Source organism: Giraffa tippelskirchi, chromosome 1 (assembly GCF_054371585.1).
Source record: "Giraffa tippelskirchi isolate mGirTip1 chromosome 1, T2T-mGirTip1v1.2.pri, whole genome shotgun sequence".
NCBI classification, from domain to species: Eukaryota; Metazoa; Chordata; class Mammalia; order Artiodactyla; family Giraffidae; genus Giraffa; species Giraffa tippelskirchi.
The window spans coordinates 107,832,978-107,859,738 of record NC_137275.1 but is presented as its reverse complement, the minus strand read 5'-3'; the positions used below and the strand labels follow the sequence as shown (position 1 = coordinate 107,859,738).

Below are 26,761 nucleotides of genomic sequence, written 5' to 3'. Positions count from 1 at the left end.
TGCAAAGAACAATAAATTGCTATCAGAAATCAATACATTATTTTCCAAAGCTTGTCTGGGGAGAATCATTCCATCTTCACAGACACAGTGAATGTTAGCTAGATTTATAGCTGTTTGCTGGGGGTTTATACAGCATCATATTTCCAATGGATCCACCAGGAAGAGAAGCTTGGTTATTTAGCCTCCCTTTAGGGAGTACCAACAGCAGAGAAATTTCCGAGATGACGTATTGAGAGTTATAAAGGAGTGATCTTTTCCATGTACAATTAATCGGTGAATTAAAGAAAAGATTCTTGCGATAGTTCATTTAACAGTTCACTTTTAATGCTTTATTTTGCACATAGAGGTCTGGATTAGATAAATTTACTTTATTAGTACAGATAATATTAAACATTTGGGCAGTCTTGATATATGATGCTTAGTTGTATATATTTAAAGGGAAAATTTAACATGTATCAGGACACTTAAAATATAAAACATCTTGACTGCAGTCACAGAATGAACCAAACTCTAAATTATTATTTACTGAGCAGGAAAGTCAAATTTGAACAATTTGGTTTCAAGCACCAATAGTTTGAAGGAGTCATATGCTAACTACTGCATTTTTTCCAAAAAAATCCTTACTTAAAGATATTGAAAACTTTAAATACACACTAAAATCTGATTTACTTGGAATTCACTAATTTGTAGTTCATAATAATGTGACTTAGCTAGAATGACATTGACTTGTGTTTTCTATTCAAAGAAAAGTAGCTATTCTGTGTAAATGCATTTTCCCAAGGAGCATCTTATCTATTTATTAAAGGACTTGACAGCACGGAAATTGCATTTCATTGAAATAGTTTTGTAATTTACCTGGACCCCAATTAGTACAGGATTGTGATGTTTGACTATCCTTCACTTTATACCGCAAGAACATCTAGTTCAGAGTTTAAACATAATACTCCTTTCTCATAAAATAATTTTATAAAATGAGATCTTTTCCTTCTCCAAAGATCCTTCTTTTAATTTTTATACCATAAATAATAATAGAACATCATCATGTGTAATAAAATACTCACCTCTCTGGATAAACCACTCTGCTCTTATTATTTGTATCCTGAAACAGAGTCATTTATGAATTGAAATCATAAACTGTCTTAGCTCTAAGTATAAATTAAGCCAAGCCAATAAAATTTTAGCTGGCCATTCTCAACCAGTACTGTGGAGAAGCTTAACATTTCTAAAGTCCCATATTAGGCAAACTAGTCAACATCCAAGGGTATTGTGTCAGGAGAAGGCATAGCAAGGGGCATTTCTAAGACGGATTTGAATAAAAGCAAAAACATTCAAAGGATGACTTTCCAGACTAAACCGATTTCCCCATCTGAACGCACATACAGCAGCGAGAATTGCTCCCTCCGCAACTCTCTGCATCCAGAACATGAAACCCCGCTTTCAGGACAGGCATGAGGGGAAACGGGGACTTTCTCATTGTCTCAGGGACCTTCTCTGACCTTGCACGACTTTCCTCATGCCCTCAACCACGAGGTCTCTGAAACAATCTAGTCCTTACGGTCAGTCCAAGAAGACGCTCGGTCTTGTGTGGCTCACTTCTGCCAAGTCCTGTCCCTAGAACCAGAGTCGTTAGGGGAGGATGAAGGGAAAAGTGCTTTATATTCTGTTGCTATTAAAAATTACCGCAGGTGCAAGGCACACTGATTTCAATCAGTCTCCCACATATTGTGAGGACTTTGGAAAGCCTAGAAAGTTCCGAAAGCTGTAAGTTTCCATCAGACACAATAACCTAGGGCTACCATCTCAGAAGATAGACTCACAGTATTTAACAGCCCACAAATTCTTCTATTTATCTGCATCTCCCCCTCTTACTCTATAGTTGCCCTTCAGCTTGAAATTACTGATCTGTAAGATAAGGCAACATTTGGTCATTTATTCACCAAATACTTCTTGCTCTATATCAAGCATTGTGAGTAGGCATTGGAGACATATAAATTAATGTGATAGACAAAATCCTTATTGTCAGAGACCTCGTATTTCTGGGTGGGGATGTACAATTACGATAGACAAGTCTTTCAAATGAAAATCCAGAGCTATAAACACTGTAACAGACAAAGCAGGGTGAGGCTTTACCATGGTGTGGCTGACACACCAGATGCTGCAGTTAAGAAATCAGAAAACATTTTTGTGTGTTTTAATATTTCACCTTTCAAAGTGTCCCATCAAAAGTCAGGTTTATTTTTGCAAAGTAGAGGTATAAGTCAGGGTTCTCTAGGGAAACAGAACCAATGGGATATAGAAGTAGATATAGATATATAGACTCTTAAGAGCTCCAATACTCTGGTCATCTAATGCGAAGAGCCGACTCATTGGAAAAGACCCTGATCCTGGGAAAGACTGAAGGTAGGAGAAAGGGGCGGCAGAGGATAATAACATCCCTGACTCAATGGACCTGACTTTGAGCAAACTCAGGGAGATAGCCAGAGGAACCTGGTGTTCTGTAGTCCACTGGGGCCCAAAGAGTCGGACATGATTTAGTGACTCAGCAACAGCAACATATAGTAATAGATATAGATATAGATATAAATGTAGTTATAAGAGGAGATTTATGATAGCAGTTGCTTCATGCACTTATGCCAGCTGAAAGTGAAAAGTGTTAGTCGCTCAGTCATGTCCAGCACTTTTCGACCACGTGAACTTGACCCCATGAACTCAACCCCATGAGCCCACCAGACTCCTGTCCATGGAATTCTCCAGGCAAGAATACTGGAGTGGGTTACCATTTCCTTCTCCAGGTTGTCTTCCCAACCCAGAGATGGCACCTGGGTCTCCTGCATCACAGGCAGATTCTTTACCATCTGAGCCACTATGACAGCTGAGATGCTCCACAATCTGCTACCTGCAAGCTGGAGAACCAGGGAAGCCAGTGACATGCTTCGGTCCAAGTCCAAAGTCCTGAGAGCCAGCGAGCTGCTGGTTTAAGTCTTGGGGGTCTGAAGGTCTGCGAGCAGGAGCTGCCGTGTCTTGGCATGTCGGTGACCTTCCAGCTCAAGATGAGGGAAGAACTTGCCCTTCCCTTACCTTTCTGTTCCACTCGAGGGCCCGGTGGATTGGTGAGAGTGGCTCTTCACGCCAGCTACCAGATCAAATGCCAGTCATTTCCAGGCACACATGCACAGACTCACCCAGAAAGAATGTTCTTCCAGCTGTCTGGGCATCCATCCCTAAGGGCAGTCAAGTTGACACGTAAAATGAACCATTGCAATGGTAACAAGAGTCCATCTTTATTTCAGCTTGTTAAGTTATATCAATGTCCTGCTTATATGTGCATAAATGTTGGATGTGCGTGGTAATTTGAGAGAAGACCCATGGGCCCGAAGCCTGAATTTGTACAGTTTTCTCATTCCCTTTGAAAAAGAGCACGTCTCATCAGTTACATGTTAGAAGGGGAAGAGTAGGTGCCTGACTTTGTCGTCAGACCTGTGGCATGGAGTCCCCCTGGGGGAGACGGGGCATCCGCGGTGCACACGTTACTCTTGCAGGCGCGCTCCTGTCTCCTGAAGCCAGCAGAGTTCTTGTTGATTTCAAAGGTGTTCTATGGAGATAGAGTTGCATACCGACTGATAGGTCAGAGCGTTGAGAGTTTCCACATCAGCCGTCTTTCTCCTTAAATATGCACCTTTCACTTGTGAGTCTTTCAAACAATACAGTTGTCAATAATTTAGGAAATGATCTCCAATGTCTTACAACTTTTGTAGCACTTTGGGTTTGCAGTCTGGTGATGTTTTACATCCTGGATGCCTCTACAAATCAAAATCTTTATTATGGAGTCAAGTACATACCCAGAGCTCTCCTAGAAAAGGGAGGGAAAGGACAGATGTTTGTAGATAAATATTTGCAAAATAAAAATGTTTTAATGAGAAAGGCTTGTTGCAGTGAGGATAGAATGGATGTCCAAACTTGGAAAATAAAATCGAGTAACCTTCATCTCATTCATCTGGTTTTTGATGAGATCCTCAAGACTAGCTTGACCACAGTTAAGATAAGACCTGGAAGTGAGGAAGATGTGATCTGCTTATTATTCAGAAAAGTGCCTTGCACTTTAGAGATGCTTAATGAACTTGTGTTAAATTGGTACCTCCCTAATTTATGGGGGTATATGGGCTTCCCTTGTGGCTCAGCTGGTAAAGAATCTGCCTGCAATGCGGGAGACCTGGGTTCAATCCCTGGGTTGGAAAGATCCCTTGGAGCAAGGAAAGGCTACCCACTCCAGTATTCTGGCCTAGAGAATTCCATGGAATATCCATGGAGTCACAAAGAGTCGGACACAACTGAGCGACTTGTACTTTCACTTGTGGTATAATCTTGAAAACAAGTCTTCTTCCAGTCAGGAGGAATTCACAAACATCCTGTTTACACTACAGTTCATGTGTGTCAGGAATCGTTAGTAAAATACATGGAGATGCATGAAATATTTGTGCTGATACTAGTTCATTATTATAAGCTTCTATTACACCAGTGGTTCTTAACACTACCCAAACCAATGTCATTTTTATAGCAAATATTTCATACTATCTCTTTTACTCTTATGCAGTAAAGTTCATAGCTAATATGAGCTTTGTACCATATAATTTTAAGATGTAATATCATAATTATGAGAAATAAGAGAACACTACTGTGCTTTAGAGCAATAATAATATGACACAGATTTTAATACAGGAACATTTAGTCTTGACCATGCTAGGAGACAAAATGTAATTGTCAAATATTTACACTTAGACATAGAATTATCTATTTAGACATATTTACACAACTAATGAAGGTTTATTGTGTTGGTTGTTGCATCTGGAAAATACTGAGGTTTTCCAAAACAGTGAATGACTGACTCAGTAAAGTTATGAACCACAGTAAAAGTTTACATCAGTTTATACAGATATTGTGCTTCTGGAGAATTGAGTAGTTAAAAGTGTGAAGAGATAATTTAGACTTGTCTGTGAAGGGTGGTTAGATTCTAGGCTCATAAGATTATAAACACGTTTGCCACCTTCCCGGACATCCACGGGAACATTTCAAAAGCTCTCAGAATATAGGAACGTCCTTTGTTCTTTGAGGAAGAAAAGTCTGGATCCCTTGGACCCCGTATTCCATATCAGTCCTCACCCCCCACTCACCCTGACGACCAGAGGTCCTTTTACGCCCCCAAACGTTCCCCGGGATGCCGCGCTGTGGCTGCAGAGAGCCGGTGAACCGCGTGCGCAGGTTGAGGAGGCGGCTGTAAGCCTCCCCCTCGCTCATCGTGGGCGCCCCCAAACGTTCCCCGGGACGCCGAGCTGTGGCTGCGGAGAGCCCGTGAACCGCTTGCGCAGGTGAGGAGGCGGCTGTAAGCCTCCCCCTCGCTCATCGTGGGCGTTGTCGTCACTCTTCCCCAAGCTCCTGGCGGTTTTTGAGATGTGACCCCACACAGCAATCTCACCGCCACTGATAGTTGGCTGGCGACATAGTTTTCCTGTCCCATAGTCATTTAAATGGAAATGAATGGCAATAAAATGAACCCCACATGTTTCAAAGCAGTTCTGGTTTACATAACTATAGGACTGGAAAAAAAATATTGCTACACGGAGGGAACAATTAATCACACGGGAGACTAAGACAAATAAACAGCAAATAAACAGCAGGACTTTTTCATCTTTAAATGTGAAGAAGACAATGTAACAGTCATGGAAATATGCAAAAAAGAGAAAGAAGACGATTGTTGGCTTCAAGGAGCTTTGAGTATCTCCAAGCGTTGGGGACGGGAGCGTAGATAGGGCTCTGATAACTAGCACTTCAGAGCCTAAGCAAAGCTCACAACAAGTGGCTGGTAGGTTACATCACTTCTATCCTTGGGTATTTGGGTTGCAATGCTATGGATTTTAAGTAACTGCCTCATAAACTCAATTGACCATTAAAGTCCAATTGACCAAAATATTAAAGCCTTTGGCAGGGCAGGGGGGAGGGGGGAGCCTTAATGACAACAGAGTGATTCAACTAAGTTTGATAAATGCTCATCGGAGGTCTAGCACATGTCAAACACTGGGAAGATCTAGCATTGATGAGCCTCTTCCAGAAGCTACACACATAGTTTTCTGTAGTCTTCTCAGTAACTCTCTGTGAGAATATTTCATCCCCACTTTATAGATGTGAGCACTGGGGTTCAGCTGGAGAAGGAAATGGCACCCCACTCCAGTATCCTTGCCTGAAGGATCCATGGACAGTGGAGCCTGGCTGGCTACAGTATGTGGGATTGCAGAGAGTCTGACAGGAGTCAGTGACTAAACAACCGAGGTTGAGCAAAGCTCAGAGAAGCAATCCTAGAAGCTGGGGTTTGCACGTTCACCTGTTTCATTCTCAGGGAGGAGAGTGTATCATTCCGGTACTAGGTCCTAGGCTAGGAAAGGTGCAAGCTCTATTTCCTTCATTCCTCAAAGAACCAAATGATAAAGGTGGTGGCTATTTCTCTAATTTTAAAGCTGAGTCTCTGAAGGCACAGAAAGCTAAGTGACTTGGTTCAGATCCCGCCACGAGTGAACAGTGTAAGCCAGACATATGGTTGCATTGACATGATCCCGGAGGACCTGTTCTTTCTACCCTGGTCTCCTAGGCGTGGTAGCACCATCTCACTTTTTCATTTCTCTACTTGTCATGATTCTTTCTTGAATGTGCCCTGTCGTGTCTCTTTGTGACCCTATGGACTGTAGCCTGCCAGGCTCCTCTGTCTGTAGGGATTCTCCAGGCAAGAATATGGAAGTGGGTAGCCACTTCCTTCTCCAGGGGATCTTCCCAATCCAGGGATCAAACCCACATCTCCTGTGTCTCCTGTATTTATTGCAGGAGGACTCTTTATTGCTTTAGCTACTGGGGAAGCCCTTCTTGTTTAATTTTATTTATTTATACATATTTTGCTGAGTTGGTCTTTGTAGCTGCACTCGGGTTTACTCTAGCTAAGACAGCAGGGGCTACTCTCTGACAGTGGTGTGTGGGCCTCGTCTGTTGCCCAGCATGGGCTTTAGGGGGCACGGGCTTCAGCAGTGGCAGCTCCCGGGCTCTAGTGCTGTGCTGTGCTTAGTTGCCCAGTCGTGTGCGACTCTTTGTGATCCATGGACTGCAGCCCATGGCTCCTCTGTCCATGGGATTCTCCAGGCAAGAATAGTAGAGCAGGCTGCCATTTCTTCCTCCAGGAGATCTTCCTGACCCAGGGATTGAACCCGGGTCCCTTGTGTCGCTTGCATTGCCAGGCGGATTCTTGACCACAATGCCACCTGGGCCAGGGTTCAAAACCCTATCCCTCTGCTCACTTTTCCTGCAGTTTAAATGGAATTGTGCATGGCTGTACACTCCCAGTTGTTTGAGTGGCGACTTCAACTCAACCCCAGTCTGAATCATCACCAAGCACGCAGCCTGACACGTTGATCTATCCAGACTCCTTGCCGAGGCTGCCTAATAGGAGACCTGATGATAACAGGGACTAAGTCATGTCGCCTTCCCATACCAGCAAGTGTAGAGTCTTAGCCAGTGTTTATCCAGAGCTTGTCAGATTCATCTTTCAGCTTCTGAGGGAAAATGCATGCATGATAAGAGCATGGTGGAAAACTAAATCTTCAGGGGTCCACCACTAAGAGCTTCAGGCAATTATCCAGGATTCATCATGCAAAGGTTCAATATTTTTTTTTTCAATATTACTTTTGAAGAATTTTCACACTCTTTTGGTATTTCTAGATATTTTCGCTAGAATTTCCTTTTCCTAGTTTTGGAGTATTCACTTGAGATGCTGCTGCTGGTGACAACGTACAATACACAGCACGCGCGTACACACACACAAACACACACACACACACACAAGGAGGCACTATATATTTTGATTAGATAATAATTTAAAATTTTAATATGGATATTGCATTCCTGCCATGGACCCTCATAGCACTATTCCTTTCCTTCACTGCACTTATCATGGATATAATTATACATGTACTTGGGTGATTCTTATTACTTCTCCTTTTCCCCACTAAGCTCCTTAAGGGCAGGGAGAGTTTGTTTTGCTCACTGTTGTATATCCGTGGTGGCCTCCACCATGACTTTTTGTTGTTGTGTATTCGCTAAGCCCTGTCCGACTCATAGGAGATCCCATGGACTGTAGTCCGCCAGGCTCCATGTCCATGGCATTCTCCAGGCAAGAATACTGGAGACGGTTACCATTTCCTACTCCAGGGGATCTTCCTGACCCAGGGGATTCTGCATTGGCAGGAGAATTCTTTACCACTGAGCCACCTGGGAAGCCCTTCCTCAGTGATTATCATAGAGTAAAAGGGTAGAAAGTATTTGTTAAATGAATTAATGGTTAAGTGATTAAACAAATGAATGGGTGTTAATACTCCAGTGTGTTATATATTCAAGATTCTTTATATAATGGCTTTACCTCACCCCTCAACATTATAACAGACCCCAACTTCAGTCCACCCAATTTCATAATCAGTGCATGTTCATCTAAAGAAACGATAAAATGCTAAAATCACAAAGCTTTTTCCATCGTGCCATTGCCTAGAAACAATGATGGTTTAAGTTTGACGTATACACTTCCACACTTTTTAATCATTATTGCAGAAAATCGAATCTGTATTATATTTATTAGCTTACTCTTTCACTTGATATATCGTGAACATTTTCCATGAAATATTGTCCTTAACGCAGTGTTTAATGATCATCAGGCATCCCATCATTTGGATGAATAATAATTCATTTAACGGATCCTCTGTTTTCTTGCACATGAAATGTCTTTCTAAAACTGTAGGGACCCTGAGATATCAGGAGCAGGGCCAGACAGAAGGGCTCATGACTACGGTCCCAGGGACTGTGGCTTCTGCCTCACCCTCGTGTTAATACTGAGTCTTACTATTTTAATAAGACAGTTTGTATCTTATGAGGTGAAAACAATACATTTTTAATTTAAAATTTCTTTCCTGGGGGCTTCCCAGATGTCTCAGGGGTAAAGAATCTGCCTGCCAGTGCGGGAGACTCGGGTTCGATCACTGGTCCAGGAAGATCCCATACGTCTGGAGCAACAGTCCGTACACCACGGTACTGAGCCTGTGCTCTGGACCCTGGGGCCCGAACACTGAGCGGCGAGCCCAGGGCCCGGCTCTGCAGTCAGAGGGGAGCACCCTCTCTCTGCAACAAGAAAAGCCCGCATAGCAACGGAGACCAGCATGGTCAAATAAAATAAAATAAGTTATAAAAATTTTAGCTGAATAATCTATGAGTTATATATATATATATATTTAAAAGTGGCCCATCAATACTCCAAAATGATGGTTACCTTTATCATTCATTTCTTCTTAATCTGAAAGCTACACAATCCAAGATTTTGTTTCCTGAAAACAAAACACTGGGTCCTAACTCAAGGATGGTGACACACAAGGAAGACAGAAATCCAACAGACCAGATACCTGGAGGAAAACAAATATTTAAAAAGATCATGACAGAAAAGAATAACTTTAAAACAGGCAAAGATTTTGTCACCTGGCCTGAGGGCCTTTTTCCTACAAACAGTCCACAGGCAGTAACACGTACGTTGTAATCACTACACAGTCATCAGCAGAGATGAGAGAAATTTAAACATTATGCCTTGTTTTTCCTGCCAGGAAAAGCAGAGATGGTGAAGTAACATTCTAAGAACTGGGACTTTCCTGGAGGTCCAGTGGTTAAGACACCGCGCCTCCAGTGCAGGGGGCAAGGGTTCGACCCTTGGTTGGTGAGCTGAGCTCCTACATGCCGCACGGTGTGGCCGGAAAGTAAAGAGAGTCCTCGGAATGGACACGAAGGCAGCTGAGAAGGCTGCTGTTTCAAGTAATAGTTAAAGACAGAATGAAAGAAAAGAGCCTCTGTCTTCCTCCATCAGGGAGCTGGACTTTTCACAGGTGTGTTTCTATTGGAGACGAAAAAGACACTGTTTGAAGATGGGAAAGAGAGGAAAGCCTGGGAATTTGTATTTATGGTTGAATGGCAACTGCTTATATTAATATTTAAGAGATGTTTTAGATTTCCCCCCTTTTTAAATAGTGCGAAATCTAGAGAAGGATAGGCATGATAAAAATTTTAAAATAAGGGTGAGAAAAACAGAAGAAGGAAACAAAAAATTCCTGATTACTTAGAAACTTATCACCCTAGAAAATCAACGGTTTTGATCCTATTTTGTTAATGCGATTGGTTTCACAACACACAATCTCATGATATTCTGACTACTGCTCTTAATACTATTGGCAAGAATAGTAACAATATTAGCCAATATTTATTAAAACGTTATAGTATCCTAAATGTCATGGGTTGAATTGACCCCCATCCACAATAAATTCATTTACTGGAGTGCTTAACCGCCAGCGCCTCAGAGGCTGACCTTATTTAGAGAGCGCATCTTTACCGAGGGGATGGATTTAATTAGAGGTCATTGTTGTTGCTAGGGTTCCCCGGGGGGCACTGAGTCCTACTATTAAAGTGATAAAAACCTGCCTGCAATGTAGGAGACATAAGAGTCATGGGTTTGATCCTTGGGTCGAGAAGCTCCCCTGAAAGAGGGCATGGCAACCCACTCCAGTATGCTTGCCTGGAGAATCCCATGGACAGAGGAGCCTGGCGGGCTTTAGTCCATAGGGTTGCACAGAGTCAGACATGACTGAAGTGACTTAGCAAGCACACACACACGTTGTTGTTTAGTTGCTAAGTCATGTCCAACTCTTTGCAACTCCATGAACTGTAGCGCACCAGGCTCTTCTGTCCATGGGATTTCCCAGGCAAGAATACTGGAGTGGGTTGCCATTTTCCTCTCCAGGGGATCTTCCTGACCCAGGGATTGAACCTAAGTCTCCTGCATTGGCAGGCACTTCTTCACCACTAAGCTTGGGTGGGCCCAATCCATTGTGAGTGGTATCCTTAAAAAAGCAAAAATCCGGAGACGGACCAGCACACGGGGAGAACACCATATAAAGGCGAAGGCAGAGATGGGGGTGGTGCTTCCCGCAGCCCAGGCGCGCCCGTGATTATCGCCAAACCACCAGCACTGACGGGCGAGGCGTGGGGGAGATGCCATCCTGACCCTCAGGAGGGGTCAGCTCTGCCTGAACCTTGGTTGTGGACTTCTGGCTTCCAGAAGTGTGAGGCAGTAGGTGTCTCTAGGGCTTCGATATTGTTGCCCCAGCAAACTAACACAGCAAGCACTGCATTAAACAAACTACACATAAACACTTATTAAATACTCAAAGGTTTTACATGCCAGCTTCTGCCTGTTGTTTTTAGCACAGAGTCTGACATATTCTCCCTAAGCACACATTGGATAAATAGTTCTAGTTCTGTGGTTCTCACATAAATTAAATGATAGCACAGACAGCATATAACATTTTAGTATGGAATGTTCTATGTTCCTACAGAGCCTCCATGATTTTTACTTCTTTAATGGCTATACAAAATTCTATCAATTGCATGATACTCTTATTTATTTGGTCATTTTCCTATTGCTGGATGTTTATGTTGATTTTAATATATTACTATTGTAGGTAACACCATAATGGACGTATTCATGCCCAGATATTTTCCCAGTTTTTTAAGATGGAATGTTTACTTCCCTGTGGTAGTCATGAAGTTTATACACATTTCTCTAGTTATTATAATATGTATTATCAAATTACCTTGCAAAAGACTTCTGCCAATAAACCTTATTGATGTGGACATGTGTAAGTGTAGATATTTCACGATATTTACATCTGTATTGGGTCAAAATTCACAGTAATTATTAAACCCAGTTTGTCAGATTATCATTCTATGTTTTAAATTTGATCTTTTTGATTTAAAACTTACTTTATCAAGTATCCTAATTGCACCCTTTCTCATGCTCTTGTTAGAAATTAAATTAATTTTGGATTCCCAATGACAAGGTTAGTTTTAAATTTTGAGGTTAGTTATTTAGAAAAATGAAAACACCCACTAAATGAGGTAATCAACTGATAAAATTGACGGAACTTAGTCATATTGAACTAGCACACCAATTTAGTTTAAATACTTGTCCTGATGAATGCAAATAGATACAAGCACAGCTTGTATATATCACAAATTGACCAAATGACAGTATCTGGTGTTCAACTGGCATTTCATGAAACAAAGATAAGTTGTGATGTATTTCAGATTATGAACACACACACACGGCCCCATGATTTGCTTAAAACTGTAAAATCAAATACTTAAAATGTGAAAGCAGGTGAATTGGAAAAAGGAAAGTAGCCCAAAGATGTAATTTTCTCCGACCTCTAAGATATAAAAGGAAGAATTCACTTTGCGATTAGAAAGTTAAAAAGTTGAGTGATTCCTGGACACAGCACATTTTCTGGTAGGGATCTGTTAATACGATAGTCAGCTCAGGAAACAGACCAACTTAGTGATGCTGAGCCTGTTCTATGTGTTACTCCAGTGAATGTGCTAAAGAAAGAAATAAGCTTAATTTACCCCTTGGCCACCTGATGGGAAGAGCCAACTCACTGGAAAAAACCCTGATGCTGGGAAAGATTGAAGGCCACAAGAGAAGGGGGTAGCAGAGGATGGGATGGTTAGATGGCATCACTGACTCAATGGACATAAATCTGAGCAAATTCCAGAAGATAGTGGAGGACAGAGCATCCTGACAGCTGCAGTCCATGAGGTCACAAAGAGTTGGGCACAACTTAGTGACTGAAAAACAACAACAACACCCCCTTGGCTCAACATGGTCACTGAAAGGCATGGGGTGGAGGGAGAAAGGAGAGTGAGCATGGAAAGGAGAGAGAGGAGGAGAAAAAGGAAAAGCAGAGAGAGAAAGGGAAGGAAGAGCACAGAAGGAAGCAGGGAGGAAAGCAAAGGAAAGAGTCGGGAAGGGAAGCGGGATGAAGAGAGGCAGGGAGCTGCTAGGACATTTGTCTATAACTGTGATTGGTATGTTTGTTTATTTCACTTTAAAAATCCCATATGTCAGTGACAGCAGAGAGTATTTGTCTTTCCCTGGCTTATTTCACTGAACAGAAGACTCTCTAGGTCGATCGCATTGTTGTGTATAGCAGAGTTTTCTCCTTTTATGGCTGAGTAATAGTCCACTGTATATGTATATATCTCACAACTTTATCTCAGGGACAATTGGGGAGGGACAAAATTGGGGTATGGGGTTAAGACATACAAGCGACTATGTATGACATAGCTAAGCAACAGAGATATATTGTACAGCACAGGGAAATATAGTCATTATTTTGTAATAGCTTTAAATGGAGTGTAATCTGTAAAACTGCTGAATCAGGGCTTCCCTGGTTGCTCAGTGACAAAGAATCACCTGCTGATGCAGGAGACACGGGTTCAATCCGTGATCCAGGAAGATCCCACATGCCAAGAAGCAACCAAGTCCATGCCCCACAACCATTGAGCCAGTGCTCTAGAGCCCGGGAGCCACAGCAAGAGAAGCCACTGCAGTGAGAAGCTGAGGAACCACCGCTAGAGAGTGTCCCCGCCTGCCGCAGCAAGGGAAAAGCCTGTGCAGCAGCAAAGACTCAGCACAGCCAGTAAAAAAAAAAAAAGAAAAAGAAAAAATTCTGAATCACTGTTACACACTTGAAACTAATATAACATTGTAAATCAACTACACTTTACATAAAAGAAAGATGAGGAAGGCAGAAAGGAAGGGAGGGGAAAAAAAAACAATTCATGACGCACAGATAGATGCATGAAGTTTGTTAGCACGTGCACAAAGAGAAACTCACTTCAGTATAAGATACTCAATTTTTTAAAAGCCCAATGTTTTAATTGAATTAATTGATAGTGCATATAAATGGAAATTAATTAAAACAGTAATCACATTCAAATGAGATATTAACTTTGCTTTTTTTAAATGACAAAAGTAATCTTTAAGCAGTAACTTCATCTGCAAAGTCCTAAGCAAGGAATTTCTGTGAATTAATCAGTGGCATCTACAATCGGCAGAGTACTCAGCACCTTTGGTGGCTCAGATGGTAAAGAATCTGCCTGCAATGCAGGAGACCTGGGTTCAGTCCCTAGGTTGGGAAGATCCTCTGGACAAGGAAATGGCAACCCACTCCAGTACTCTTGCCTGGAAAATCCCATGGACGGAGGAGCCTGGTAGGCTACAGTCCATGGGGTCGTGAAGAGTAGGACACAACTGAGTGACTTCACTTTCACTTTTCCCTTGCATGCATTGGAGAAGGAAATGGCAACCCACTCCAGTGTTCTTGCCTGGAGAATCCCAGGGACGTGGGGGCCTGGTGGCCTGCCGTCTATGGGGTCGCACAGAGTCGGACACGACTGAAGCGACTTAGCAGCAGCAGCAGCAATTGAGGACAAAAACCCACGGAAGCAGTCACAAGGGCCATTTACATCATCTTGAAAATGGATTTTTAAACAATTACATAATCTCAAAGGCTAAGCCAAAGACAACAGTATTGAGCATAACTTCAAAATTATTTGATCTTTTCTTTGCTACCTTTTAAATTTGCTGGCAAAATTTTATACAAAGAAATTATACCATTAAAAGTCTATGACTCATCTGTGGCAATAAATTTAACTTATCTACCAAACCATGATAAAATTGTAATGACTACACATTACTTCTCTGAAATAGCTTTTATACATCATAATATGTCAACAAAGAATGAGCACGACTCATGAACAAGTTTGAAGGATCGACCTAACTCTACTCACTAAAAATATCTCTGGCTAGCTTGAATTTTAGTTTCAACGCTTTGTGTTCTAAATTTCTTTAGCAACACATCTGCTAATTTCAAAGTCAGTTAAGTGTATTAAAAAATAGGTTTAAAAAGAAGAGATAAGGAAAACAACAACGAAATAGACTGAAAGAAGAAATAGACACACCCACGATTACAGTCAGGGACCTCAGTCTTCCTCTCCGTGACTCAATAACTGATTGAACAAGGAAGCCAAAACAGACAACCAACCAAGGTCAGTAAGGATGTTGAAGCCTTTAAACAATTCTCCAGGCAAGAGTACTGGAGTGGGTTGCCAAGCCCTCCTCCCGGGGATCTTCTCAACTCAAGGATCAAACCCAGGTCTCCCGCATTCCAGGCAGATTCTGTACCATCTGAGCTACCAGAGAACCCTCTTAAACAGCACTATCAACCAACTTGATCTAACTGACATTTGATAGAACACTCTATCCAACAAGAAGCACGATAAAACTCTTCTCAAGGGGATACGGGACATTCTTCAAAAGACAGACAAATCTCAGCATACTTAAAGTGACTCAAATCATACAAAGCATGTTTTCTGATCTCAACAGATTTAAATTAGAAATTAAAAAACCCCTGATATCCAGGAGTCTCCCAAACATCAGCAAAGTAGCATATTTCTAAAGAATTCATGTGTCAAAGAAGAAATCACAAATGAAACAGGAAATATGTTGAAGTGAATAAAAGTGAATATACAATATACTAAAAAGCTACGGGACATGGCTAGATCAGTACCTGGAGGGAAACTGATAGGATTAAATACTTACACAAATGAAGAAAGATTTTGAATCGATCCTCTAAGACTCTATCTTAAACAACTTATAAAAGAACAAATGAAATCCACAGCAAGCAGAAAGAAGAAAATGAAAGAGTAAAAATCAATGAAACACAGACCAGAGAAACAAAATGAAATGAAAAAACTAAAATCAGGTTCTTCAAACTATCAATAAAAATGACTAAGCCGAGTGACGAAGAAAAAAGAGAAGACATAAACTACCAATATCAAGAATCAAAGAGGGAACATCAGTACAGATCCTATAGACACTGAAAGGAAAGGGTAAACTGTGAACAACTTCAGGCAACTTAGATAAAATACCCTACTTTGTTGAAAGACACAACCTATGAAAGCCACTCAGTAAGAAACAGATAACCTCAATCTATTAAAACTCAAATCCATAGTTAGAAATCTTACCTACCCATACACCCACACGCACAAAATCTCTATCCTAAATGGCCTTACTAGTGAATCCTAACAAACAGTTATGAAGAAAATCCTGGTTATACACAAACTATTCCAAAATAGTAAAGAAAGAAACACCTAACTCATTCTGAGGCCAGAATTCTCTTGATACCCAAACCAGACAAACATATTACAAGAATATCAATATCCCTCAGAGACACAGATGCAAAATTCCTTAATGACACATCAGGAAATCAGTAATCAATTAAAAGTACAAGGTAGCATGACAAGTAGGGTTTATCCCAAGAACATAAGTTTGGGCCAACATTTGAAGAAATCAGTGAAATTCACCATATCAATGGACTGAAAATAAAAACCACAGTCTCACCTCAAAAGAGAGAGAAAAGGCATCTGACAATATTTATCATTTATATATGGAAATCTTAGCAATCTAGGAATGGAAGAAAACTGCCCCAACCTCATAAACGGCATCTGCAAAAAATGTAGAGCTGACATCATATGGTGTTTCTCCTCAAGATCAGGAACCAAGCAAGGATGTCTGCTCTCTTGGCTTTTATTCAACTCTGTACTGGAACTCCTAGCCACTGTAACAAGACAAGAAAAAAGAAATCGAAATCATATGAACTGAAAAAACAATATAACCGTACTTGCTGACGACCTGATGATTAACGTGGAAAATGAATCAACAAAAGAGGTACAAGCATGAAAGTGAGTTCAGCAACGTTGCAGTATACAAGGTCAACATATAAAAATGCTCCGTACTTCAGCATACTAAACGAGACCAGAAATTGACATTTTAAAGAATACCCTTGATTATAATGTCATCAAAAACTATGAACTCCTCAGGGATAAATCTAATGGAATAAGGGCAAGATCTGCACAATGAAAATAAACACATGCCATGTACATACATACACACCAAAGAAGGCACTTGATGTTCTTCCGTCCAAAAAGACTAAGGTATGTTCTGAGGAATTATGTACGTTATGGAATCCTTGGAAAGGATTATCTACAAAGTACACAAGTAGATCATCGAGACTAATACTGGAAAAAAAGCAACCAATTGAAAAATGAGCAGAAGACCTGAACAAATTTCTCCAAAGAAGACAGGAAGAAGGCCACCAAACACATGAAAAGATGCTCCACATCGCTCATTATTCAGGAAATGCTAATCAAAACTACATGAGGTATCACCTTACACCAGTCACAATGGCCATCATCAACAATTCTACACATGATAATCGCTGGACAGGACATGGAAGAAAGGGAACCCTCTTGCAATGTTGGTAGACATGTCAATGGATACAGCCACTATGGAGAAGGAACGTAGGTTTCTTGAAAAAGTAGGACTAAAACTACAATATGACACAACAATCCCCTACTGGCCATACACCCTGAGAAAACCATAACTCTAAAAAGACATAGGTACCCAATGTCCATTGCAGCACTATTTAACATAGGCAGGGCATGGAAGCAACCTAATGTCTCTCAAGAGAACAATGGAAAAAGAAGTTGTGGAACATACATGCAAAGGAATACGACTCAGCCATGGAAAGGAACATATACGAGTCCGTTGAACTGAGGTGGATGAACCTAGAAACTGTGATACAGAGTGACATCAGTCAGAAAGAGAACAACAAACATAGTATATGAATGCATATGCATGCGATCTTGTAAAATGGTACTGGTGAATATTTGAAGGGCAGAAATAGATACACAGATGTAGAGGAAGGACTTGTGAACTCAGCTGGAGAAGGAGAGGGTGGGACAAATGGAGAGAGTAGCACTGAAACATAGCCACTACCATATGTAAAATAGCTAGCTAGTGGGAAGTGGCTGGATAACATAGGGAGCCCAGCATGGTGCTCTGGGACGACCTAGAGGGTGGGATGCCAGGAACTGGGAGGCAGTCTCACCAAAGAGTGGATAATATACTTATGGTTTATTCGTGGAATTGCATGAGGAAAACCAACCCAACACTGTAAAGCAGTTATTCTCCAAATAAAAATAAATCAATACAATCTGAAAACTATCATTCAACACATATGTACTTTCATTTAAAGCTATACGGGATCATCTTCTATTCCTAGCTATTTTTCCAATATAAGTGCTTATAAATGTCATTCGAGTTTTTGAAAATATGATTTTAATAGCTACATAGCATTGCTTAATATCTCGTACATAAATAATGAACTTTCAGTCTCAAAATAGAAACATAATACCGAAAAAGGTTAAGATTTTAAACTAAAGCTTGCATTTTAATTCAGCTTAATGAGAATTCCTCGGAAGAGCTAAAATTCTTATGAAAAGTAAATATGTGGAGTCCTTCTTGCTTTCATCTGTTATGTCTTATTGTCATTTAATTCTAAGGACTCTTGGACTTTTGACATGTTTGCCTTTGACTGTAATTTTTGACTGAGATAAAATCTTCAGTGTAGATATTAAAAATGTCAAGAAGCACTCTTGTAAGTGTGAGTCACTCAGTCATGTCCAGTTATTTGTGACCCATGGACTATAGCCCACCAGGTCCCTGTCCACAGAATTTGCCAGGCAAGAACATTGGAGTGGGGTAGCCATTCCTTTCTCGAGGGGATCTTCCTGACCCAGGGGTCAAACCCAGGCCTCCCGCATTGCAGGCAGATTCTTTACCATATGAACCACCAGAGAACCCTGACCCTGGTGTACTTGGATGTAAAAATCCTCAAAAAAGTATTACCAAGCCAAACTGAAGCATACGTTAAAAGAATCATACACTAGGATCAAATGGATTTATTCTGGGCCTGCAAGCATGATTTATTATCTGTACATCAATTACTGTGATACACAATATGAGCAAAATGAAGACTAAAATCATGTGATCTTCTCAATAATGGCAGAAAAAGCTTTCAACAAAGTGTAACATCAATTCTGATACCATCTCTCAATACAGTGGTTATCCATGGAACATCCTAAAGGGCACGTTAAGACAAACCCACAGCTAACATCCAACTCAGTGATAAAGAGCTGAAAGATTTTCCTAAAAGATCAGGAATAGTACAAGGATGCCCATTCTCACCAATCTTGTTCAACATAGTGGCGGAAGTGTCCTACCCAGAGGAACTAGGCCAGAAAAGGGAATAAATGGCATCCCCATTGGAACAGAGGAAGTTACACTGTCACTATTCGATTATGACAGGATTTATATGAAACCCTAAAAACGCCACCAAGTAAGAAGTATTAAAACTAATAAACTCAGCAATATAGCAGGATAGGAAGCATAAGAGAACAGAAAAGTCCCATATACAAATGCATCAAAAAAAAAAAAAAACTTGAAATAAAATTAACCGAGGAGCGGAAACACCTGTATCGTCACGGCCTCCAAGACATACAGTCTGGGTTCAAATCTCAGCTCACCCGCTGACCCGCACAGTGATCCAGGGCAAATCACACAATGATCTGAGGCTCAACATATTCAACTGTAAAATGGACACAAACCCAGGATCTACACCCAGGGCTGTGAAACTCCGAAGAAGTGCTTATTTAGGCCCGGGGATGGAGTGTCTCCAGGAGACTCTCCTTGTATGACACTCCTCTAGAACTGGGCTCTCCTGATCCTGTGGGTGAGGCTCAAGGGTAGAGCCTGGGAGCCAGATGGGACGCGACAAGGACGAGGACAGAAAAGACTAGTTCTGTGTCAGGGAGGGAAGCCACCTCCTTTCCAGATCTCAGAGTGGGGCCTGCACCGAGGGCCCGGGGGATGTGCAATCGGAAGTGATAACTCCGAACCCCCCACAGCAGGGATGCAGCCTTCCTGGCAAGAACCTTCTCTCTGGTCCAGGAGTTTCACAGCCCTGGGTGTAGATGTGGTACTGCTCCCTGAGTGCTCCATGTCTGCACCAGGCAAAGAGCTCCCGGAACTTGGAGGTCTATTAAACCACAGGTGCCTGAGTGTCACAATGACACAAGGGCTAACACCATTGAAAATTAGCTACATTAAAAAAAATGACAGAAGTATGGACGAGGCAGGGCATGAAAAGCAGAAGGATTGACTACCTCTCAAGCCTTTAGCAGAAATCTCTCTACACCAGCTCAGCGGAGCCCGCAGGAGGAAAATATCATGGAAAAGCAGGCCATAGGTATATCTCTACACTGCTGGACCCAGAGACCCACGTCCCAATCCACCAACATCTTTTTGCGTATCCAGACACCAAGAGGAAGAAACACAGACCTTGCCTGAGAAAGTCTCAGCCAGACTTAATATTGGGCTTGCTGAGCATGGTCACATGGTCACTATGGACTCAGCCTCTCCTCCGTGCTCACATCCTCTGTCCTCACAGAAACATACACGGTTCACTGCAGAGAGCCCTCTGAGGGCACTTGTGTATACAACAAATGGGCAATGGTAAAATGCGAAGAGAAGACACAGAAGTGGAAACAAGCCTCTGGGGTACAAATTACCAAAGACCTGAACTTCTCGATACTTGGCATTTGGAAAAATAGCTTCTTAATATGTAAACGCAGAAAGGACATTTCCAGGAGAAAGGACAAAGGAATCGTCCCATTGGGACAATATTGTATCCATAGGAGAAGGTAAGTTGGATCCCTAACTCACAAAACACCACCAAGCCAATTAGACTGCATACGAAGAACCAGCAATTGAAAGAAAAACTTGACAAAATTCGAACAATTTTTGATGAGGAAATATCTTTTCTTTAAATTGAGGTATTGCTGATTTACCATAATTTGTTTGTCTAAGGCGTACAGCAAAGTGACTCAGAGATTCAGCCTCTCAGGTGCTTCCTTGGACAAAATTCATTGCCTTTGGGAGGCCCCTGGGCCATGCCCTCTACTCAGAACAGCTAAGAATCCTGAATACGCAAAGCAGCATGTGGTGGTCCTCCTGGGGGTTTTCAGACTGAATAAATTATTCTAACAGGATACAAGAAACAAGCCCGGAGGTTAAGAGAGGATCTCCAAACTTACCTTCAAACCGGAGGCCTTGCTCCCTTGAATGTGGGTGCGTGCAACAGCGCTTGCGAAGCGAAGAGGTTTATCGTGAATCTTCCGTCTGCAGAGGACAAAGCGGTGTGTAGAGAGGACGCGCAGGCACGTCCCAGGACCCTGAGCACACGGACACAGTGACTGGACTCTCAGCCCTGCTCTTGGGGTACAGCACTCTCTCCACCGCTGACACAGGGCGAGCAGCTCACACGTGACCTGGAGTATGGTCACGGGACCTGGAATATGGTCCCATGACCTGGAGCTGGCCAATCGGTGTGCTCCATCCTCCCTGGCCACCGTGATTGGCTCAGGACTGGGGCTGTGACCAATCGGGGCCCAGGGCCGGGCCTCAGGCTGGAATCAAGAGAGGAAGAGGAAGTTCCGCCAAAAGGGGTGTGGCTGGGTGAGGTCAGGCTACAGCGGTGGAAGCGGCGTGAGGTCAGCCTGGGGCAGTTGGTGGCTTTCCCGCGCCCGTCAGGGCAGAGCCGCCCGCCTGAGAATGAGGGCGCTGCTGAGCCCACGGGCTGAGAGCGCCGGTTCCTGCTGTGGTCCCGGAGATCCACCTGAGACCTGAGCGAAGCCGTCTGCCGGTGAGTCCTCTCCTACTTGTCTGTCAGCTTGTTTGCACCACGCTGGGTTTTCTGTCTAGCTGGCTAAGTGGAGACCCTGGAAATGCACGTGTGTGGGTTTTGGCTGGCTTCAGCGAAGAAATGCCAGAGGACACTGGGAGCCTCCAGTTTAATCTGGATTCAGGTCATACCTCTTGAAAATGAAGTGAAGTTCCTCAGTCGTGTCCGACTCTTGCGACCCCATGGGCTCTACAGTCCATGGAATTCTCCAGGCCAGACTGCTGGAGTGGGTAGCCTTTCCCTTCCCCAGGGGATCTTCCCAGTCCAAGGATTGAACCCAGGTCTCCCGCATTGCAGGCAGATTCTTTACCAGCTGAGCCACAAGTGAAGCCCGAGAAGACTGGAGTGGGTAGCCTGTCCCTTCTGCAGCGGATCAGGATTCGCGACCCAGAAATCAAACCGGGGTCTCCTGCATGGCAGGAGGGTTCTTTACCAGCTGATCTATCAGGGAAGCCCAGGATCTCTTAAGGCCAGCTAGTCATTGATATGTCTTAAGGCAAGCTACTCATTGTAGGGTTCCCCTAATTAGTCTTCACAGGATTAAGGTAGCAACCTGCTAAGGTAGCAATCAATGTCCTTTTTCTAGAGGACAAGAGCGGGGCTCAAAGGAGGTAACAGAGCTACAGCAAGGAAGTGTGTACCTAGACAAAACCCCCAGATCCTGCTGTTAGAACTCAGGGAAGCCATATGGTGTGGCTTGTCCATGTGACAGGGGCTAAGGCGCCCAGCCCACACTGGGTACTGTGGGGACCTGACTTGGTAACTGCCGTCTGGCAGCTCTGAGGCTGACAAAAGCAGTTTGCACTAAAGAGAGGAAGGACACCTCCCTTCATCCACCCCACCACACCCTCGGGGTACTGCCACACCCTGCCCCCTTTCTCTTGCTTTGTGAGGGAATAAGAGTCACGCTCATGTGACCACATTGGCTGTCCACTTTTCACGGGCTACCAACTGGAGCTGCTACAGGAGAGGCCAAGAGCCTTTGCCCCTGAGTACCTCTCTTTCCTTTGCACCGTGGGGGCCCTCCTCCACACTTGCACACCAGAGGCCTCCTCTGAGACACGCAGGGACCCTCGCTCAGTTTGCAACAGGTTGCCTCCGTGCCTGTCCTTTCAATGCCTCCCTCGAAACTCAGATTCTAGCCCCTTTGTCTACTCGCGGCCCCCCTGGCTGCCATGGGAGGGCCATAGCTTACAATGAATCCCAAGCTCAGATCTGACAGGCAGGAATCTGTGTATAAAGGACCTGATTATTCACGCTGTACAGGCTGTAGTAGGCTCCAGGGATCCGTAACCAGGGCTTGGGCCATAGTGACTCCGCAGCTGTTTTAATGCCTGCGGAGGGTTCTGCCTATAGTGGGGGTGGGGTGAGTCTCCTGAGGTTCTGAAGGCCAACTTTTTGCAGGTTCATGGTGCACAGAGAAGAGAAGGCGGAGTCCTTCCTTGGAGGTGGTCACAGCTCATGGATGAGCCAGACAGGCAGGCAGGGCACAATAGCACCTGAGCTGCCTTCATGAGGAAATGGTGTGAGGGCAGAGGAAGAGAACCAGGTCTGCTCCCTCGTGTGGTGCCCAGGGCAGGTTGTCACCAGACTAAACACTTAACTATGGTGATGACCATCACTGCTGTCTGCAAAGGCTTTACACTGGCGTGTGTCTTCATCTAGCGGTCAGGCCGTCTCTAAACTACACTGTCCATGGGCATGGCCTCTTCCTTGGAACTTGCCGTGTTTCGTCTCTTCCTTACTGAACATTCGTTTCCAAGCGGGTTTTTGGGCCACAAGATTGTTGAGTTTTCTCTAGCTTTGCCTCATGAGGAATGCTTTTCCGGTTGTTGGTGTGGTTTGTTTTTCCAGCTCTCTTTCTTGGCTTATTTTGTGAATTGGTTTCTGCCAGAGGAAGAGCTCAGAATTTGCCTTCTGGCTGAGATGTGACACTCACAGCAGCAACGCCTACCTGGATATTATGACCACATTTGCCGAAAGGGCTTTGTTATGCAGAAGACCCCTTGAAAGTACCTACCCTGTCCTTTCAGATACCCAAAGGCTATTTGCAATGAAATAGAAAACAATAATGCTCAACTTTAGCCTTACAATCTGTGGGGAGTCAGAAAAATCCCCTGGAGAAGGGAAACACTAGCCATTCCAGTATTCTCGCCTAGAGAATTCCATGGAGCGCGTAGTCCATGGAGTCGCAAAGAATCAGACAAAATCTGATGACTGAACAACAACAACAATGAAGCTTCATCACTCATCAAACAGAGACAACAACAGTATTTACATAACTGTGTGCATGTTCAGTTGCTCATTCGTGTCCACCTCTTTGCAGCCCTGTGGATTGTAGCCTCCAAGATCCTGTATCTGTGGATTTTTCAGGCAAGAATGCTGAAATGGTTTGTCATTTCCTCCTCCAGGGGATCTTCCCAACCCAGGGATTGAACCCAAGTCTCCTGCATCTCCTACATTGGCTGGCGGGGTTTTTTCTGCTGAGCCACCTGGGAAACAAGTCATTACATCACTGGGTTGTCCTAAAGTACTTAATGTAGAGTCTGGCTCTTGGGAAATTCTCACTGGTGATGTGAATATTTAGTCATCTATCATTATTGCTCATAGGATAATGGAATGGCCATGCTCACAAAAGGGAAAGAAGAGCCTTTCCAAGTCCAGTGAAATCCTTCGCCACACATATCTTTTTTAAAACTTGACTTTGAAATAAATATCAAACATAAAGACACTGGTAATGGCCACCAGAAAAGATGGAGTTGTACCAACTGGGAGGATTCTTCTCCCAGTTCCAACATGCATGCGTTGTTTGCCTGGCACCACCCACACTTCTGTGACAGCAGCTGGGGGTCCTGCAGCTTAACTCAGTGTGGACACTGCCTATCTGCGGGTAGTGCCAGACCCCACAGGTTAAAGGCCCAACCCTATAAGACCCTCGCCCCACTTCACACATCATTTGCAAGCCCAGATGGTCACCTGCACTCTGACCCACTGGCCACCCGTTCAGAGGTTCTAATGACTTTGGGTTCTATTAATTGGTAGAGTGGCTCACAGAACTCAGAGAAACATGTTGCCTACTAGATCACAGCTTTATTGTAAAAGGTACTAAACTCAGGAACAGCAGATGGAAGGGGATGCACAGGACGGAGTGTGTGTGGGGGAGGCACGGAACTTCACGCTCTCCAAGCCCCGCTTTCCCCAAATCTGCATGTGTTCATCAACCCAGAGCTGTCCAGACCCTGTTTGGTGGTTTTTCTGGAGGATTCATCACACAAGCACAATTGGTTAAATCACTGGCTGTTGGTGATTGCTTCGACAGGAAGCCCTTCTCGCGTTCCCAGACATGGTAGTGGGGAGGGACCGGAAGTTCCAATCCTCTAACCATGTGGTTAGTTCCCCTGGCAAAAAGCCGCCCCCCTTTGGAAAAGAGGCACTCTCTGAAAAGTCATCTCATTCACCTAACAAGAGACACCTTGACTGCTGTCCCCACTTAGGAAATTCCCCGAGTTTTAGGAGCTCTGTGTCAGGACTGGGGGACAAAGACCAAAAATGTATTTCTTCTTATGAATACAAGTTACAAGGTCACAGTGACCCCAAATTTCAGTGATAATTTGGTTCTATAGCTTTAAAAGGTTTTCAGCAGTTGATTGGACCTTTTTTTAAAAAAATGTTGGGGCCACACCTCAAGGCATGTGGGCATCTTAGTTCCCCAACCAAGGATTGAACCCACACTCCCTGCATTGGAAGGCAGAGTGTTGACCACTGGGCCACCAGGGAAGCCCCTGATGGGCCCTTTTTAGATGAAAATGCTCCCGTGGTGTAAACTAAAGGGTTCAAGATTTCAAAAAGCTGGAGCTGAGCATGAGCCATCTTCTTATGCTGTCTTTAGGTCATAACCGTCTTTTCCATGGCCCTTGGAAGCCTGAGCTTTCCCCTGAGATGAGTCAGGCCCCAAGCAGCCTGTTGCCTTCCCCTGCTCGAGACCAGAGTCTATTCAGGGGCCGCTGGGCGCAGGCAGCATGCAGGGTGTGCGCGGGTCCACGCCAGCGGGATTAGCGAGAGATGCCTGGGATGGCTCATTGCCGGGTGTGCTCTGATTACAAGAAGTGAGAGGGTTTGGGGAACAAGATAGCCTCGGAGAGCGCCCAGCCACACAACCTTGCCCACTGTGAAACAAAATTGTGCTGCTTCCCCAAGGAGAAAGAAATCCATGGACTCCTTTGAATAATCAACGACCCCCAAAAGATGAAGAGTCTTAAAGTGGGATTCCTCAGCCTTGGCGTTGCTGGCATTTGATATGTTGCAGCATTTGTAAATATAACCGTAAATGTCCCCAGATGTCACCAGTGTCCCCCGGACCCCAACATTGAGGGCCAGCTGGACAGGCTGGACCAGGAGCAGGGATGAATGAAATGAAAGTTGCTCAGTCACGTCCAACTCTTTGCAACCCCATGGACTATACAGTTCATGGAATTCTCCAGGCGAGAATAATGGAGTGGGTAGCCTTTCCCTTACCAGGGGATCTTCCCAACGCAGGCATCGAACCCAGGTCCCACATTGCAGGCGGATTCTTTAGCAGCTGAGCCCCAAGGGAGGCCCAAGGGAAGACCAGGAGCAGGGATGGGAGAATGCAAAAGGACAGTGAAGCAAGAGAAATGGGGGCAGAGAAGCAAGTCCGCCCTCCTGAGACGTCTGCTGGCCCGGTCATCTGCAGTTGTGACCAGGTCACGGGGGCTCAGAGGTGTGTGACCCCCTGTGCTCCCCCAGGGCCAGCGGGTGTGTGAGGCTGAGCTGCTCCGGGGGAAGCGTGGGCCTCAAGCCCCACACAGACGTGCGGCGCGAGCCTTTCTCCCGAGTCAGGAGGTTTATTGTTGAGAAGACATCCCGTGATGAACAGGGGAACACCGGCCTGGCTGAAGTCGCGGTCAAGGGGTGGATCTTTTTTGTTGTCGTTTGCTGTGAGGCTCAGGCATAAAAACTTTTATTAGAGAAGTCATGATTATGTATAGATGTGTGTAATTTTGATCTGATATTCAAATATTTTCTCTTTTAGTTTCGCAGCTCAGTCCATTTGCTCATTCGTGTCCAACTCTTTGCGACCCCATGAACAGCAGCACTCCAGGCCTCCCTGTCCATCTCCAACTCCCAACGTTTACCCA

At 43.8% G+C, this 26,761-nt stretch overlaps 1 long non-coding RNA gene and 1 pseudogene across 2 annotated transcripts in view; one reads left to right on the top strand and one right to left on the bottom strand.

Moving 5' to 3' along the window:
• Positions 1-302: 302 nt before the first annotated feature.
• LOC145506812 (uncharacterized) lies at positions 303-21,218 on the bottom strand. The gene is made up of 2 exons (XR_014054357.1): positions 20,956-21,218; positions 303-3,850 (listed from the first exon to the last, which is right to left on the bottom strand). It is a non-coding gene; the product is annotated as an uncharacterized LOC145506812 (long non-coding RNA).
• Positions 21,219-21,389: 171 nt separating this feature from the next.
• The window catches only part of LOC145506459 (liprin-alpha-1-like), a 73,921-nt pseudogene continuing 68,549 nt past the window's right edge, over positions 21,390-26,761 (top strand). Inside the window, exon 1 of the transcript XR_014053947.1 lies at positions 21,390-21,563. The product of XR_014053947.1 is annotated as a liprin-alpha-1-like (transcript). The remainder of the gene's footprint in view (positions 21,564-26,761) is intronic.